Source organism: Acomys minous (assembly GCF_964271855.1).
Source record: "Acomys minous genome assembly, chromosome: 2".
Lineage (NCBI taxonomy): Eukaryota > Metazoa > Chordata > Mammalia > Rodentia > Muridae > Acomys > Acomys minous.
In genome coordinates this window covers 84,060,233-84,072,110 of record NC_140484.1, presented here as the reverse complement: position 1 = coordinate 84,072,110, position 11,878 = coordinate 84,060,233, and the positions used below count along the sequence as shown (strand labels likewise).

Here is an 11,878-nt window from a genome sequence, read left to right as displayed (position 1 = left end):
ATGTTTACACTGCAGTGAGGGAGACTGAGCACACTGCTTCACTGTCATGTGCAGAACCAGGGGCCAGCAGACCCCTCTTCGTGGTTCACAGCCCTCTCACTGGGCCCTTTCATAAGGGCGCTAATCCAACCCACTAGTGCTCCCCCTTCTGGAGGCTCTCACCTCTCAGTACCATCCCCGTGGGAGTTAGGAATTCAGCATGTTTTGGGGCACTCAAATATTTAGACCATGAAAGACCTGATGTAGTGGCACACCTCCTTAATCCCAGCACTTGGGAGGCAGAGGCAGGTGGGTTGCTGTGAGTTCGAGGCCAGCCTCATCTACACAGTGAGTTGTAGGACAGCCAGGGCTACATAAAAAGATCCTGTCTCAAAAACCAAACAACCCTTCAGATCACAGCAGTCAGTGCCAGGTGCAGTTATGTATTCCATCAGAGGGGAACGTTTATAGCAAGAGCAGGTGGGAGACAGGGGATGGAAAAAAAAAAAAGAGAAGACCTCTGGGCCAGCTGAGGACATTCTCAATTGAGCAGTGCCACAGGAGACAGGAGAGCGCGGCGGGGCTAAGGAGAATCTCTCTCCATCACCCTTCAGCCACAGTCGGTTTGTTTCCTCCGACCTCCATCCACATCACAACCACATACGCAGAAACATTCCATCTTGTCTTCTGCGAGGAGAAACCGTGCGTAGCCTGCTCAGTGTGCCTAAAGGAGACTGGCAAGACATCACCACCAGCCTGTTGCATGACAAGTTTCCTGGGGCAACATGAACAAATGCCTATTCCCCTCCCCCCATGGGGAACTGATGGCAGGCCAATGTAACGATACACCAAAGCCCAACATGGTGAACCAATGAGTTTAATGGGGTTAATTGCAGGAGAAATTCTTCAAAGGCAGCTACACAACTGAAGACCCACTCCAATATGGGTGCTGGTTTACAAAAGCTAGAACTCTGGCGCTTACAGTATGATGTGCAGGTAACTCATCAGGCTGGGGAGTGTCTTTTCCAAGCAGCTCGGCTAGTTTGTCTCCTCAGCCATCCTTACTGCTTATATAAGCCTAAGGAAGAAGGCGTGTTGTGTCTCTGGTCAGTTTCAGGTATTTCCTAAGACTTGTGAGTTCTTTACTTCCTGAGTCTTGATGATGCTCCCTTTAAAAGTTCCTAAATGTTAAGGAGCTTCACTCCAGGATGGGATGTTTTAATATAGAGAAGATATTGGGCTGGAGAGATGGTTCAGTGGTTAAGAGCCCTGTCTGCTCTTCCAAAGGTCCTGAGTTCAATTCCCAGCAACCACATGGTGGCTCACAACCGTCTATACTAAGATCTGGTGCCCTCTACTGGCGCACAAGCTAGCATGCATGTAGAAGACTATAAATAAATAACAAATAAATAAATCTTTAGGAAAAAAAAGGAAAAAAAATACAGAGAAGATACTACACAACACAGCCCATCTGTCTTTCTTTTCTCTGGCATTTGTCTGGCTCTCCCAGCGTGGACAGAACCTCAAGGACATGAATAGAGTTTGCTGAACTTGCCTCCAGCCCCAGCTCAGAGTAAATGCTGGTTGAGTGAACATCTGCCTTTGACATTTTACCCGAGATCACTAGTCATCTTCTATGCTCCTAAATATCCACACTGACCTTCCATCCTTGCAGATCTTACAGCCTGTAGGGTCTCCAGCAGCACCTCTCAAACCTCCGATTGCAGATGCAAGTTGAGGCTTGATGACCCTTGGCACGGTGATGGCACCTGTATGTTGCAGAATGTTAGGCAGTGTCGCTGGCCTCTATCCAGCAAATGGAAGGACCTCAACCTCATCCCCAGCAAGGTCTAAGAAACAAAATGCCACTCCCACCCCCATTATCACAAGGGAGGAAATAAATCCAATAGAGAAACATAGTTTGAGATGCCTGGCAGGAAGGGGCCACTTTCTGGTCCATCACCAGGGCAACCAACAATCATTCCCAGAACATGGTGTCACCCACCTCCCAAGCCTGGTTAAACCTCAATGATTCCTGAAGGGACTCTCAAGACAGGTTGAACATCTTTAAAAACTGCCAGTAGCTTGTGAATCAGGAAAATATCACACTCAGATCCCATTATTCAGATCCAGTATGAGGTGGAAGTGGGTACAGTCTCCTTTCCTTCCCCAAGAGGCCTCCAGCATCTCTCTGGCTCTGAGGGCTCTGTTCTCTGCCCTCAGGGATGATTTTGCCCTCTGTGGCTCTGAGGGTTGCCTTCTATGAACAAGGACTCTGGTCCTCTCACAGCATCTCCAGCCCCACAGTGTGCCCTCCCTTCAGTGATCCCTCACAGGAGCTCAGGACCCACACACTTCCCACCATGATGCTGATGGCCCTGCTCCAGGCAGCTCAGTGGGCTTGGGAACAGGGTCACGTGCTTTGAGTCAAGCTCAGCCTTATCTCCTCACATGTCTCCTGACAGGGAATCTATGATTTCCTCATCAAAATATCAGAAACAGAAGCCATTAAGTACCCTGGAGCCCCATTGAGCATCCTACCATGCCTCTACTTTATGTTTGTCTCTGGCAACTGATTCATACAAGGGTTGGTACAGATAAGACTTTAGCCAGGCATGGTGGCGCACACCTTTAATCCCAGCACTCTGGAGGCAGAGGCAGGTGGGTTTCTGTGAGTTTGAGGCCAGCCTGGTTTACAAAGCAAGTCCAGGACAGCCAAGTCTACACAGAGAAACCCTGTCTCAAAACAAAACAAAACAAAACAAAATACAAAACAAACAAACAAACAAACAAACAAACAAAAAAGACTTCAGTAGTCACATCCACCCCGACCCAGCACAAATTCCACCTTTGATTTGTGGATATCCGAGTTTCACAGGAGATCATGGTCTTTTATGCAGAAGAGGAGGGGGGGGAGGGGGAGGAGGGGGAGGAGAAGGCGGCTTCAAATGGAATTACTACAGCAGACCCCTGTGCAGACAGCAGGTAAGCCACAGACAGGCTCTGGGAGACTATAGGATCTGTAATGTACGGCGGGGATGGGCCCCGTCCTGGGACTGGCTAGGAGTGGAACAGCAGGGGCTTACTTCACCTGCCTCCATTCTTGATCCTGCATGTCCCAGCCTCACCAGCCCTCACGTACACAGTCACATTTATATTCCAGAAACCCGGAGTCTGGCTATGCCAGTATCCTAATATGCTCTGGGCTCCGGGTCTACCAGCAAGGGATACCTGCTACCCACTGGATGTCAGTTGTCCTCACAATTCCGAGATTACAACCAATCTCACCTTTCAAGAAACATTCCACGGAGTTAGTATAACCACGAAGAAAATTCCCTTTGGCTGCCAGGCCAGGGTTAGGGACCTATGATGACTGTCTGAGACCTGGATGCCCGGGGCAACACCAGGAGAGGGCTGAGAACTTGAAGCTATCTGAGAGGCGTGGCTTGCCCATAGCAGAAGCTGTTCAGTGGCTGTCTCAGGGGGAGGCGTGGCTTGCCCATTGCAGAAGCTGTTCAGGGGCTGTCGCAGGGAGAGGAGGCAGAAGTCAGGGTCCCACTTCTCAGTTTCTGTCTTTTCTTCCTTGTGTGAGCATACAGTCCCTGGAGCATGGCGCAGGTGAGGGTCGGGTACCCACTGCTGGGTCTCACGATCCTAGTGCTAAGGGGCACAACAGGTGAGTTGGGGCCCGATCTCATCCACCTAGCGGGACAGAGAGTGGTGCAGGCAGGGACAGCAAGGATAAGCTCTGCAGGAGACCACCGAGATGGGCGATCACTAAGGATTCCTAGTACTCAGTGGTGGGGAAGAGCATACAGCTGCTGTGGGCTTTCCAGGCCGGATACTTGAGCTTTGAGGACATGGGCTAGTCTTAGACCCCGTTGCTGAGCTTGGCACAGCCTTGTCTACACACGCAGTTCCAGCACTACAAATCAAGGCTCACACTACAGACCACAACAGAGGCTGGAAATGTTGAGTTGTTCCCAGGAGCAGGACAGCTCATGTCTAGGATTACTGGAGGGCTTGAAGGAGGTGAGGCTAGGGATGTGCAGAAGCCAGCCTCTTCTTTCATTGGACACTGAGTGGCTTTGGGCCAGCCTCCCCTCTATGGCAACAGAAAAGGCTGCATGCGATTGACAGACTAGCCTGGGCCCTATAGTGCTATGTATAAGTGAGAGCAGTACAGGGGGAAGGACCTGCGCCCTAAGAACAGAAAATCACAGGGCCTCCTGTGGGCATTTCTGGCAATACAGCATTCCTTTAGCAAAACTATCACCCATGCAGTCTCTGTCTCTGTCTCTGTCTCACCTCTTAACACAAGACATCCCAACTGTGAGAGAAGAGCTGCCCTTGTTGGTCCAGGTCTCTTGTTCAGGAATTCCAAATGAGGATATCTGCTCCAACCTCAGTCAGATCAACCCTGTGGCTCAAATGTCCTGATGTCTTATCCAACATTTTACTCAACTTGAGGGTGAGCCTACTACACACCTAAAATCATATTGGGTTCAGGGAACTAGTCCAAGGACCGCCCCTGGTACCAGCTGCTTGGTGTCTGTGGCAATTTGCTCTGTTGTTGAGGGTCTTTGCTGTAGTCAGGACATAAGGTCTCTCTGCCTGATTTAAAACCGCACTCAGTCAGGAGGCATCACTTAAGGGTTTCCCTGGTCAGGGCAACGAAAAGGCGTCTTGTAAATTCTCGGTGTATGCTAAGTGCTGACTTCCTACAATCAGTGCACACAAAGGGTTTCTCTTAAGTGTGAATTCAGTGATGGACATTTTGGAAGTCCACCTAGAAATACAAGTGTACATCAAAGCAAAGGTTTTCCTAGACTCGTTACATTCACAGAGGCTGTCTCTGCTCAGTATTTTCTTACTGAGGAAGGTACCAGGACTCATGCGTGGCATCTGGTTTTGCTGATCTCTCTTTGTCAAACAGAACGCCATGAAACACACCTCTTGTAACTTCACTTGCCGTTGTCACCCTGAACCTTCCCGTGATGAGATGGCAAGGCCAGATTCCTCTCGTGGGCAGAGAAAGAAAATAAAGGAATAGTCACAATAACAGGATGGAGAAGCAATCGCGTAGAGTTGACTGAGACCGAAGACAGAGAAGTCTGAGTCAGATACTAACGATGCTGATGATGCTAAGAATGAGTAGAGGCTCCCACCGCCCATATGGTTATGTCACACACTCAACTTTACAGCGCCCAGCAAGTGTCGGGCAACTGTGCCATGGAGATGCCAACTATGGCAACTATACCCACCCTCGCTGTTTTAAAGATTAACAAACTGAAATATAGCTTGTTTCAGGGAGTGGCCAAAGGTGTATTTATTTATTTCCGCTCTAGCATACTATAGGAAATAGCATTCTAGGATTGGTAAGTCCTCAGAAGACTGGGCACCTGCATAAAAGCTCTGTTGACTGCAGTCCAGTGTTTATGTCCTCTGTAAGCTTTACCTCTAGAATAGAAAAAGCATAAGCAAAAAATAAAAAATTTAAAAAATGAGAATAGTTGTCTTCTTGGTTTTGGCCCAAACTGTAAATAAATCAGTTTTCCATTTTTATCTTCTTTATGCTATGTTTCTCTTCCTGCGGGCCAGTGTTTGTCCCAGAGCGCATCCTCCCAGCAGGGTGTCCACTTACAGTCCCAGGCCAGAAAGTACTACAGTTGTTATAATATTAATAAACAAGACTAATAGCAACATATTCTGTATATGGAAATTCACTGTAGACGGGAGGAGAAAGAAGGAAGGGGAGAAGGGGCGCCCCACGGGGGACAGAGAGAGGAAAAGCCCAGGAAGTGACAGAGTGGGTAGGGGTGGCAGGTGGGTTGTATCCTGGCACACCTGGTGCAGATGATGACATAGGTGGTGACATAGGACGTTGTGAGGACCCTAAAGGCCCCTGAGGGTAGGCCAGTTGAATTGCCTGCACAGCAACATTACAGCAGTTGGTCCCTTGCAGCCGTCAGCAACTCTGCTCTCCTGACTCCCACAGGACTGCCCCCTACTGCGTCCCCTCTGCAGCTGTCACTCCGCACAAATCCCCACTTCATGCTGCACCTCAGAGAGCTCCTCACAAGACATCCGGGGGACGGGGAGACATGAATTCCGCCCATGGATGCTAGAGAACCCTTCCGTGTCTAGACAGGACATCAACGTAAAAGCCTCAGAGCAACTAAACGGAAATGGGCACTCCTGCCACTTCTGGCTTCCGGTCCACTTGCATCGGGCTCTCTCCCGAGGCGACGACAATGTTCACAAGCCCTCTAACACTAGTCATGATGTGGCAGGACTTAGGATGATTCCTGGTACCTCAGGGAGTGTCATGTGGGCGCCCACAGGATCTTGATATTGGAGGACAGAGTAAAGAGTTTTCACTAAGTACAACTAAGGAAGGGATGTGGAAAATTACAGGAAAAATCTGGTGTACCACACCGACAGGCCGTTTTTCAGTATTGTGCACATTAACTTATTTCTAACTTAAACTGACATCGCATATTTTCAGTATTACCTTTCTGCTTAGGTTTTTTGGAAGAAATCCTCCTCCTCTAGTTTCCTCCTTTCTGTAATGATGGACTCCTGGATCCACATTGCCTGTTTTCTGAAAAATACCGTCTGCACATATTTTTTTTTCCTTAAAAAAAAAAAAAGTATATGTGTGAGTGTATGCCATTGTTAAGGCGCCTAAGAAGGCCAGACAAGGGCATTGGATTCCTTGGAACCGGAGTTACAGGTGGCTGTGAGCTGTCCCAAGTAGTGCTCGCTGCAGACAGCGCAGCTCGGTCCGTAGAACAAGGCTGGCAGCTGGCAATGTGAATTTTCAGCAGGGGAGGCTGCAAAGTGTTGCCAACAGCCTTGTGTGAGAAAGACGCATCCTGCATCTAAGAGCTCGCTTACCTTTGACACGCGCACAGAAGGAAGTCGTCTGTACAACAGACACTTGCGCCTGGAGGCTCAGGGAGTGTGCTGCTTCCCCTGATGCTTGGGCTCCTTGGGGTTCCACACATTTGTCTTCGTCTTCCCTGGTGAAACTCAGCACTGGATACACCCTGGATCCTTAGAGCTTCTCAGACACTCTTTGGGTCCCCAGCTTCCCCTGGGGAAAATCCACATTGCTGACCCCAAGTCTTTGTTTTATGGACCTAACTCCACTAAGGATCCAGAGTGCAAAATAGAAATGGAAGGAGGAACACTTGAAATTCTTTCTGCAAAGGCACTATTATCCCATACCAGAACCACACAAAGACTCAACAGCAAAGAAAGAACATTATAGACCAATACCCCTTATGAACACAGACACAAAAATTCTCAATAAGATAATTGTTAAAATGAATTCAAGAACATATCAAAAAGATTATCGGGCCCAGGGGTCCCACTCAAACTATGGCATCAGCCAAGGACAATACAGGCCGTAAACTTCAAACCCCTACCCAGATCTAACCAATGGACAGGACATTCTCCACAGTTGAGTGGAGAATGGGGACTGACTTTCATACAAACTCTGGTGCCTCATATTTGACCACATCCCCTGGATGGGGAGACCTGGTGGCACTCAGAGGAAGGATAGCAGGCTACCAAGAAGAGACTTGATACCCTATGAGCATATAAAGGGGGAGGAAGTCCCCCTCAGTCACAGTCATAGGGGAGGGGAGTAAGGGGAAAATGGGAGGGAGGGAGGAATGGAAGGATACAAGGGAGGGGATAACTATTGAGATGTAATATGAATATATTAATAAAATAAAATTTAAAAAAAGATTATCCACTATGATCAAGTAGGCTTCATCCTAGAGAAGCAGCATACTTAAATCAATAAATGTAACCCAACAGAAAGATTTTTTAAAAACCCCTCACACAAAATCATCAAAATAGATGCAGAAATTTCCTTTAACATTCTTTCATGATAAAATCCTGGAAAGTCTGGAGAGATAAAGGACAGAAAACCACAGCCAACATCTCCCTAAACAGAGAGAAACTCAAAGTATTTCCACTGAAATCAGGAACAAGACAATGTGTACACTCTCTCCAGATGTATTCAAATGATACCTGAATTTTTAGCTAGAATAAGACAACTGAGGACCAAAAGGCTACAAATAAGAAAGAAAGAAATCAAAGGGCTAGCTCAGTGGTTAAGAGCATTGTCTGCTCCTCCAGAGGTCCTGAGTTCAATTCCCAGCAACTACATGGTGGTTCACAACTATCTATACTGGGATCTGATGCCCTCTTCTGGCAGGCATGTGTACATGCAGATACAGCACTCATACATAAAATAAATAAATCCTTTTAAAAAATTAGCCGGTTGTGGTGGCGCACGTCAATAGGATTTGCTGAAGGAGGCGAGGCAGGAGGATCACGAGTTTGAGAACAGCCTCAGCTAACATTTTGAGAATTCAACGGCAAGCTTAAGAGATGCCGCCGAAGGGGAAAAGTGGTTCTGGAAAGGGAGGAAAGGAGGTGCAGCCTCTGGGAGTGACAGTGCGGACAAGAAATCTCAAGGCCCTAAAGGTGGTGGCAATGCTGTAAAGGTCAGACACATTCTATGTGAAAAACACAGCAAAATCATGGAAGCCATGGAAGAGTTAAAGTCTGGAATGAGATTCAGTGAAGTGGCCTCACAAGGCAGTGAGGATAAAGCCAGGCAAGGGGGTGACCTGGGTTGGATGACCAGACGGTCCATGGTGGGACCATTTCAAGAATTGGCATTTGCCTTGCCTGTAAGTGGGATGGAGGAGCCTGTGTCCATGGACCCACCAGTTAAGACAAAATTTGGATATCATATTATTATGGTTGAAGGAAGAAAATAAAATCACATGAAAGACTGAAAACAAAAAACAAAAAAAAAGCATCCTTATTTGTGGATGACATGATTTTATACATAAAACCCTGAACATTTGACCCGCAAAATTTTACAGCTGACACTTATAGAAAACCAACAGGATAAAAAATTACCACTAAAAAAAAAATTAACACTCAAAAAACCAGTAGCCTTTCTATACACAAATGACAAATATATGTGAGAAAGAAAACAGGGAAACAAAATTACTTCAAGCAAGCAAGCAAGCAAGCAAACAGCTTACTTGAGATAACTCAAAGACTTGTATAATAAAAAAAATTTCAAGACATTGAAAAAAGAAATTTAAAAAGATATCAGAAGATGAAAAGATTGCTCATGCTCATGGATCAGTAAGATAAATATTGTGAAAATGGCCGTCTTACCGAAAGCAATGTGCAGATTCAACACAATCCCCCTCCAACACAAGTCTTCACAAAACAGAAAAACCAATCTTAAGCTTCATATGGTTGCGCCAAAAAACAAAAGAAAACAACACACAGAACAGTCCTGAATAACAAAAGAATTGCTGGAGGAATCACCATCCCATATTTCAAGTTGTACTATAGAGCTACTGTAATAAAAACAGCATGGTATTGCCATGAAAACAGACATGTTGATCAATGGAATTGAACTGAAGACCCAGATATAATTAATTCCCCACATCCATAGACTCCTGATTTTTGACAAGTCAAAAACAGACTTTGGAGAAAAGACAGCATCTCCAACAAATGGTGGTGGTCAACCTGGGCAGCTTCATGTAGAAGAATGAAAAGAGATCCGTACCTCTCACCCTGCATAAAACTCCAAATGGGTCAAGTGCCTCTACATAAACCAGATGACCTGAATTTGATGGAAGAGAAAGTGAGGAGTTGGCTTGAACCCATTGGCCCAGGACTTTCTAAACAGAACACTGTTAACACAGGACCTCATGAAATGAAAAAAACTTCTGTACAGCTAAGGACACTGTCATATGGACAAAGGAGCAGCCTATGGAATGGGGAAAAGTTTACCAATTATATGTCTAACAGAGGGTTGGTATCTAGAATATACAACAACAATAAATAATAATCAAGAAAGCAAATAACTTGATGGGTGGTTGCTGCTCTTGCAGAGGACCCAAGTTTAGTTCCCAGTATCAACATGGTAGCTCTCAACCATCTATCTGTAATTCCAGTTCCAGATCTGATGCCTCCTTGTGGCCACTGTGCCTGTACACACACGCAGGCAAATGCTCATACAACATGAACAATGACAGTAATCTCCAGTCAAGTGGTTTCACTTCCTGAGATGGGAACAAATGTCACTTTATCCCAGACATGGGACAGATAACAGATTAAAGTAACAATTCTACCAAGTCCAACTCATTGGAGCAATGAGTTAATGGGCTAACTGGAGTATGAATGGTAGGTTACTTAGAAAGACTTGCACAGCTCAGAGGCAGCTGCATCGACACAAAGTCCATGCCAGCGTGGGTGATGACTAAATCCCTGGAGCTCTCTATACAACTTGCAGGCAGCTTTATGATCAGAGACCCTCTTATGCCCAGCAGTAATTACTACTTTATAAACTGGATGAGAGGCCTTTATAACTCTTACATTTCAGTAACTTCTTCATTATAAACTGCACAAGAAGCCTTTATAATGCTTACATTTCAGTAACTTCCTGAGACGTGTGAGTTGTTTGCTTCTGGAATCTTTTAAAATTTTTATTATTTTAAATTATGTGTATGTGTTGGTGGAGGTGTGTTGGGATGATCCACAAATATTTTATTTACCAGTTGTGGAAAAAATGTCCCTGTTTTAAAATTTTAATTGAGCCAATACTAGGCTAGCAGAATATATGAAGGTTTGCCACTTCCTCACCTGCTCAAAAAAGAAAGACAAGCTGCTGTGGGGAAGGTCACATAGCCCCCAGAGCCAACTGGTTGAAAAAGGAGTGTGGCTTTTTGCATAATATAGGGCTGGAGGCATGGAGCCAGAGCCCAAAGACTCTATAGAAGGTCCAGACCTCAGAAGAAAAATTCTCAAGTTCACATGGGAAAACAAAAAACCCAGAATAGCTAAAACAAACCTGAACAATAAAACAGCTCCTGGAGGTTTCTCCATCCCTGATTTCAAGCTGTACTATAGAGCAACAGTAATAAAAACTGCATGGTACTGGCATAGAAACAGACTATGGATCAATGGAATCGAAGTGAAGACCCAGAAATCAATCCACACCTAAGGACACTTGATTTCTGACAAAGAAGCTGAAACCATACAATGGGAAAATGATAGCATCTTCAACAAATGGTGCTGATCTAACTGGATGTCCACACCTACAAAAATGAAAATAGGTCCATATTTATCACCATGCACAAAACTCAAGTCCAAGTGGACCAAAGACTTCAGCATAAAACCAGATACACTAAATCTATTAAAAGAAGTGGGGGAAAGCCTTGAACTCGTTGGCACAGAAGACAACTTCCTAAACATCAACGGCTCAGGCTCAGGCCCAATTAATAAATGGGACCCTTTGAAACTGAAAAGCCTCTGTAAGGCAAAGGACACTGTCAAGAACAAAGCACAGCCTACAGATTGGGACAAGCTCTTCACCAACCTTATACCTGACAAGGGCTAATATCCAAAATATATAAAGAACTCAAGAAATTAAACACCACCAAACCAAATAATCCAATTAACAAATGGGGTGCAAAGCTAAACAGAGAATTCTCAATGAGGAATCTCCAGTGTCCAAGAAACAGTTAAAGAAACCCTCAACCTCATTAGTCATCAGAGAAATGCAAATCAAAACAAGTCTGAAATTCCATCTTACATTTGTCAGAACGGCTAAGATAAAAACTCAAGTAATAGCACATGCTGGCAAGGATGCAGAGAAAGGGGAACACTCCTTCATTGCTGGTGGGAGTGAAAACTTGTACAACCAATTTGGTTTTGTTTGTTTGTTTGTTTTTTGTTTTTTCGAGACAGGGTCTCTCTGTGTTAGCCTTGGCTGTCCTGGACTCACTTTGTAGACCAGGCTGGCCTCGAACTCACAGCGATCCGCCTGCCTCTGCCTCCCGAGTGC

At 45.7% G+C, this 11,878-nt stretch overlaps 1 pseudogene across 1 annotated transcript; it reads left to right on the top strand.

Moving 5' to 3' along the window:
• The first annotated feature begins 8,388 nt into the window (after nucleotides 1-8,388).
• On the top strand, nucleotides 8,389-8,859 carry LOC311587965 (peptidyl-prolyl cis-trans isomerase NIMA-interacting 4-like; annotated as a pseudogene). The gene has a single exon. The product of its transcript is annotated as a peptidyl-prolyl cis-trans isomerase NIMA-interacting 4-like (transcript).
• Nucleotides 8,860-11,878: the final 3,019 nt, after the last annotated feature.